The sequence below is a fragment of the Bos taurus genome, chromosome 15 (assembly GCF_002263795.3).
Source record: "Bos taurus isolate L1 Dominette 01449 registration number 42190680 breed Hereford chromosome 15, ARS-UCD2.0, whole genome shotgun sequence".
Lineage (NCBI taxonomy): Eukaryota > Metazoa > Chordata > Mammalia > Artiodactyla > Bovidae > Bos > Bos taurus.
In genome coordinates, this window is record NC_037342.1 from 24,900,586 (window position 1) to 24,907,774 (window position 7,189).

The window sequence follows — 7,189 nt, forward strand, 5'->3', positions numbered from 1 at the left end:
GAAAACTAAAGTCTCTTATTTAAAAATATTGTATCAAGAAATAAAAACAGTGTATTAGCTTCATCTGTTTTTTAAAGATTGTATTTAATACAATTTAATAACCTTGTATTTCTTCATCTGTTGACTTATTCTGATATAACATGAGAACTTCATTTGAAATATGTTTCTATTCAACTTGATGCTCTGTGTGATAGACTCATTTATTTTGTGGTAACATCAAAATCTGCCCATTATCCCTTAGAAATAAAATGCTTCCAAAGGAGGCCAGGGGTAGGGTTGGAGGGCACTCACGTTGTTTTTCTACTCTTCAGAAGGTATTCCCTTCGTTCCTGGATCTTGAAGCAGGTCTGCTTTGTTAGAGATGTTAGGTGATGTCCTGGCCAATTTCAGCTAACTAGGACTCAGTTATATTTCATGATAGGGAATCAGTAAGTGCATCTCACTGCCCTCACCATTTGGACAGCTTGAATCCAGCTCTTATTTATTTTGGAGCCTTTGAGAACTGACATAAAATCAAACTCCATACTTCTGGGCAAGCAGAAGGAACCCAAAGAAGAAAACAGAGAAGAAACTAAATGAGCCCCGTGGGAAATCAAGCCAGAGTGGACATTCAGTCCAAGTGGCAGAAATAACTTTCTGCTTAGAGGAAAAACTATTTAGAAGTCAGTCAGTCACATGTGGATGATGAACCAAAATGGTTCTAAATGTGACTGCTTTAATAAAGAACAGAAGAAAATTTAATAAGGATTTAACACTTAATGAGGATGGAAGAAAATGATTAGGAAATAATTAAAAGGAAAACAGTATATTCTACAAAGGAGAAAAATGTGATGAAAAATTAAGTGATCACTCTTCCCCCTTGGGCTTTTAAATTTTTTTCCAGGCTGGAAAAATATTCCTGCTTCTGCCCATACTTTGAAATATCTAGAACATTGAATTTACTGATGGAAAGTGTACTTATCAACTAATCAGAGAAATTCTAAAGGGAAAAGAGTGCTATACACATCAGAGGTACCCTAGAGACTTAGCTGTTCATAACTCTGCATGAACAGGGGGAAAGTGCTATAGTCCCATTAAAGAGCTACATAGTTGTTTAAAGAATGAACAAAAAGCAGCATTTCTTCATTAGTGTCATTGCAGGAAGCTGATACTGGGAAAGCTGGAGGCCATCAAATGGAATATTGCAGCAATAAAACAGAATGAAAAAACGAAATGCTCTATTCTCTTGTCAATCTCATACTCTTGTCTCTTTCTTTTTAATATACTCGACACTACCCTGGTCAGCTAATGCATATTTGCAGTTTCGTTTTGTGCTCGGTAATTGTGCTACGGGCGCTTATTCATTTGACAGAATTTGCTTTAAACGAAGGAAACTGGCAGGTTGGAAGAAGAAACCCCAATGTTGCCAAATCACCAATTAAGGAAACTGCTAGAGGGAAAACTGATCTGGTGTCCGTAAAAATGATATAATGATGCCACACTTCAGAAGATGTTTTAAAGAGACACTTAATGAAGGACGTAAGAGAGATGCATTATAGGCTGGCTAATGTGTATGACTGCCAAATGTAGACCATGAGGATGGATACAATGGGGTACAGTCATTTTTACAAAAATCTGGACAAGGAAACAACAAATACATCCAACTGTGATGCAGTTGACAGGTAGACTGATTCTCCCTCCATAACTGGAAGAAGTCAGCCTTATGATCAATTCTGTTCAAAACCCCTGGGATGGGATGTCACCTTGGTAGACAGTGTGTGTGTGGGTATCAGTCAGTAGAGACATGAAAGTGAAGGGCCACATGGCCCTGGCCCACCTTCTTGGATCTCATAATCTAGCAAAGGAGTAGGCAGGCACACAGGTTAATTGGATGAAGGATGAAGCATGAAAGTGACTGCTTTTCCCACTGAGTCACCTGCCAGTATCAGGGTGACTGTTCTTCCTCTGGCCTCCGTCACCTTCTTCGCTACAGCATCCTTGATTTTGTTCAATTTCTCCAATTCCCCCAGTATCTGGCTCCTCCTGGAGGGGCAGCATCAAGTCTTTCATGTCCTGGAATTGCTGAAGAGGCGTTTATTTATTCCTTCCTTCACCTTCTTAAATAAATGCACCTTTCTTTCTCTTGCTAATATGATCACTTCTATGGGTTAATTTCAATGAATTGTTTCACATTTGATAATATACATGTTTCAATGCTATTCTCTCAAATCATACCACCCTCACCGTCTCCCACAGAGTCCAAAAGACTGTTCTATACATCTGTGTCTCTTTTGCTGTCTCACATATAGGATTATCGTTACCATCTTTCTAAATTCCATGTATATGCGTTAGTATGCTGTATTGATGTTTTTCTTTCTGGCTTACTTCACTCTGTATAATTCGATGCATGAGACAGGGTGCTCAGGGCTGGTGCACTGGGATCACCCAGAGGGATGGGATGGGGAGGCAGGTGGTACGGGGCTCAGGATGGGGAACACATGTACACCCATGGCTGATTCATGTCAATGTATGGCAAAACCACTACAATACTGTAAAGTAATTAGCCTCCAATTAAAATAAATAAATTAAAAAAATAATTTCAATGAACTGTTACGAGCCACATCCTTGTCTCTTTACTCAGTTTTACAGAAGGCCCTCTCCCCCAGGAAGTGTGGAGGAGGAAGAGATGAGAGAAGCCCCATCTTGCCACAGATAACAGGCACCAGAATAGTGGTGTGAATATAGTCCTGGGAAATGACTGAGAATCTGGAGGTGGCATCATGGAAGACTTCATGGAAGAAGTGATGTTTGTTGAGTGGGATACTTGTGCTCACAGCTGGGCTGTATACAGTCAAGCTATGGCTCCTGTCCTGAAAACATTCTGAATCCAGCCAAGGAGATAAACATGCATGAAATAAAGAACAGAACAACCTATGGTTACATGTGTGATACAAATGCATTGAAATTTTTGGAACCGAAATTTATTTTCCTATCTCTGTGCTACATAAGACATTAAAAAAAAAAAAAAATTAGGACTAGGCAAAAGCAACTTAGCTATTTGTTCTGGAAGAGACTTGCTTCTGGAAGTTAGCATTGAATAACTAAAATAGCTCACTTGTCAAGATTTACAGCTTGCTTGTCGATACTCTAAGACTCTTGATTTGTGGGGTCATCAATCAAAAGCTCTTGTGTCATTAACTCTCTTCAGTCCTATCTAGTTCTCTGTCTTGCACGACCTGCCTTAAATCATCCATCCTTGGCCCTGAAACACTCAAAATATCCTTCCCTGACTCCCTGCTCTGAGATACAATTAAGACACTCAAGTGAGCTCAGTAAACTTAGTTTTGCTTAATTGGAAGTTTTTTCTAGCAGCCTTTTTGAGAATTGACAGAATTTAATAATTTTCCATAAAGACAGGTGTCTAGGTTATCTCATAATTTCTGTAGCCATGCAGTTTGTATATAAATACTTCATTTATCTCAGGGTGTCTGAGGATGGAGCCTAGAGATTAGCATGCTCTTGTTTAGTCACTAAGTAGTGCCTGACTCATTTGTGACCTCATGGACTGTAGCCCACCAGGCTCCTCTGTCCGTGGAATTTCCAAGGCAAGAATACTAGAGGAGGTTGCCATTTCCTTCTCCAGGGGATCTTCCTGATTGAGGGATTGAACCCACGTCTCTTGCACTGCAGGCAAATTCTTTTCAACTGAGCTACCTGGGAAGCCAGAAATAAAACAATAACAGTGACCAAAAGGTCACACGGCTAAAACACTAATAAATCCCTGGACTGTGGTAAAGCATTCATCTTAGCGGTACCCAGACGGGGTGGGGGTGGGGTGGCACTTATGTTTCCTGGGGGCGCTGATGAACTGGAACTGAGATTTAAATGAGAGCTGTGGGTGAGGTTTTATTTACTTATTTATATTTTAAAATTTATGGCTGAGGTTTTATAACCTTACCTTATTCCTTAATCTCTAGTAGCCAAGTTTCCTCCTGGAGAAAAAGCAAAAGCTTAAGTCATGTCAGTGCCTGGGAATCAGATGTACATTCAGTTATCTGACAAACTAGGTACAGAAGGACTCTCCAAGGGGCCAACTTCCAGAGAGAGGGAACAAAACTCATTGTTAAGGCACGTGCAGGGATACACAGCCCTTGGTTCTCGGTCTTACCCAGGCCCCATCATTCTAGGAGTGCATGTATACTCTCGGCAGTGCTTACAACTGCAAACCATCTTACCGGACTCAGCAAGACCTTACTGGGGCCCAAACAACTCTGCTGTGGTGAAACAGCCCAACTCTTGGCAGGTCAGAGGGCTCAGAGGGTTAGGAGCAATGAGGGCTGGGCATCTCAGAGGCTCCCAGAGAAGGTGCTTGTCAGAGAAAGAGAGATAAGAGAGGCTGGCCCTAAGACCTGAACACGTATAAGACATCCTAAGCTAAGCTGAGAAGGTAAAGAGACAGTCATCACTCCCGCTGTCTGAGTCTCTGTGTCGGATCACATCCCACTTGGGGGGCTGGGACCGCAGCAGGCAGAGCATTCATCACCTCAGCGTTTTTGTGCTTGAGAGTCAGGAAGGAAGGCAGAGGAGTTGGACACAGTCTGTCACCACCTTGTATTTTCCCCATTGGCTGCACATATTGATGTTAATTACACACCCTAGTTTTTTTCAGGGCAGTACTGATTTCAAGTGATCTGCCCTCTTGTCCCTGGAGAGCAGTGGGGATAAAGAAAAGAACTGAGGAGCCCCAAACTATCAGTACTATAGCTTCAGTGCTACTCCTAACCAGCTGTGTCTTTGAGGAAGTCCATTTCTCTCTCTTAACCTGCTGTAGAAAAAGGAACTAATATGAACCGTATGGAACGATGACACAGATTTCTGGCTTTCGTGTCTCGCTTTTCCCCAGAGTAATCAAAGTGTGCTAAGGCACAGGGCTGACTGGCTAGTGGACCTTTCACCACCTTCCGTGCAGAAGATGTGACAGCATTCTCCCCAGTGATGTGTGACGGAAGTGACGAGTCCCCTTCCCGCCCTGGTGCCTTGGGACCAGACCAGGCAAGGTCGTGTTTCCCTTTTCCATTGGCTGCACTCCTGACAAGGTACCCACTCAAAACTGGACAAAGAAGACTTCCCTGGCAGTCCAGTGACTAAGATCCCACGCTCCCAAAGCAGGGGGTCCTGGTTTGATCCCAGGTCGGGGAACTAGATCCCACATGCTGCAATTAAAGATTCCACATGCCATCACAACAAAGACTGAAGATCCCTTGTGCTACAACTGAGACCTGGTGCAGCCGAAATAAACAGATATTTAAAACAACAACAACTGGACAAAGAAACAAGATGGAGAGGACCCAGGGCCCAGAATAATTACAGGGAGGAGAGCAGCCTACTGAGCTGGTCTGTTTATGTGAGGAAGAAACAAGGTGTCTTGCTTGAGCTACTACATTTTGGGGATCCTTACAGTTTAACCTTATCCAGGTTGGGTGGATCTCACAGAACTGTCAGAAGCCAAAGGAAATAAAGGATGTGACATCCCCTTGTAAACTCACGTGTTTTACAGAGAGATTACTGCAGCCACATAATTGAGTGAGCCATCAATGGAAACAAGAATTTTGAAAAACTAAGAATACTCCAAACTTGGAAAAACTGCCAAATGGCATTATCCAGCCTAATCTTCCAAATGGAGCAAATTAAACAAGGGTAACAGGCACAGTGTTGCTGCCTGAGTGTTTGGTATCCATCCTGTCTAGGAAGTAGTGGCCACAGAGCCTGAGTAGCCACATTCCTGCTCTCTGCTTCTGCGCATGCTTAGGCTCATATGAGGATGGCCCGAGTTCATGTCCATCACTCTGAGAAGTGGTCTTAGGACTCCAGATTGTGCCTGGGGCCTGCTCTTGGCTGAGGCCCCGTGCGATTGTCTGCTCTTCACTTCCAAGCTCACTCACAGACACAACTTATGCAATTAAACAAGATCGACCACTAGAATCTCCCTGTTCCCTTCATTACAGCCCTTCACCAACTCCCTCAACATCCGTGAGAAAGCGGAAAGCAGGTGTAGCGCTCTTAACCTGACAGCAAACAGATGTTTGAGGACGGAATGAGCCAGCCCACGGGGGACCTACAGGATCAAAACAGAACTCAGCACAGCTGCCCTGCAACGGCATCTGACCCGGGCTGCCAGGCCCACTGTCCACCCAGAAAGATTGTCACGGCCGCCCCATCCTGGGCCAAGGCACTTGGCGTTTCGACTGTCAGAGATGAAAGACTCATTTCTTTGGATTTCCTAGGAACTATCTTTTCAGAAGATGCAACAAGTCCTGGGGGAGGGGCCCTGCGTGTTTCATTATTACTTGCGCTGCTGAGTCACAATGGAGGCTTTGAGCCCTCACGGGGAGGCGCACACAGAGCCCCCAGTTACAAATGACAGAACTCAGTGGGTTCATGCGTGCTCAGTCGCATCTGACTCTTTGTGACCTCAACAATTTGTAGCCCACGCAGCTTCTCTGTCCATGGGATTCTCCAGGCAACCTACTGCAGTGGGTTGCCATGCCCTCCTCCAGGGGATCTTCCCTACCCAGGGATCCAACCCGCACCTCCTTCGAGGGCTCCTGCATCAGCAGGCTGATTCTTGACCACTGAGCCACCTGGGAAGCCCCTTGACAGAACTGGGGGACAGAACTTTCTCTCCCACCCTCCAGCCCAGGCAGGCCCTTTCCATCTTACTGCACTTGGTCCCCAGAGCTGAAAAGGACAGAAGTCAAGAACATTAATTGGGTCCAGTTTCTGAAACCCTCTTTGTTTACTGCAATTTAACCTCCTGAGAAACTGAGTTTTGCTTCAGGGCCTTCTCTGCCTGTCTGATTGCCCCTGTTTCACTGTCTTCTCATCAGGTGTTCTTGTCATCGAGCAGTACAAATGACAGAAATTTTCCAGTAGCCCCGGCAACATGAAAACGCCAGAGAGAGAAAAGAGCTCAGAGCTCAGACCTCAGAATGCAGTAAAAGACCAGTGTGTGTCTCACCCGGGCACAGCACCACGGAGGCTCTGTCCAAAAAAAGTTGTACACAAACTTCACCTTTGAGTCACAGGCCATCCACCTACTGATGAATTTATACCAAACAAGGCACAGTCTGAATGCTTTGGACCAGTTTTGGAAGCAGAAACCTATTTCTTTCCCTCCAATTTTCAATGTGACACACTTAAGTTGGTTTCT

General features: G+C 44.2%; 1 long non-coding RNA gene across 1 annotated transcript; it reads right to left on the minus strand.

The window, feature by feature from the left end:
• Nucleotides 1-2,587: 2,587 nt before the first annotated feature.
• Nucleotides 2,588-6,296, minus strand: LOC112441565 (uncharacterized). The gene is made up of 3 exons (XR_003029381.2): nucleotides 6,099-6,296; nucleotides 3,938-3,971; nucleotides 2,588-2,860 (listed from the first exon to the last, which is right to left on the minus strand). It is a non-coding gene; the product is annotated as an uncharacterized lncRNA (long non-coding RNA).
• Between the last annotated feature and the right edge of the window lie 893 nt (nucleotides 6,297-7,189).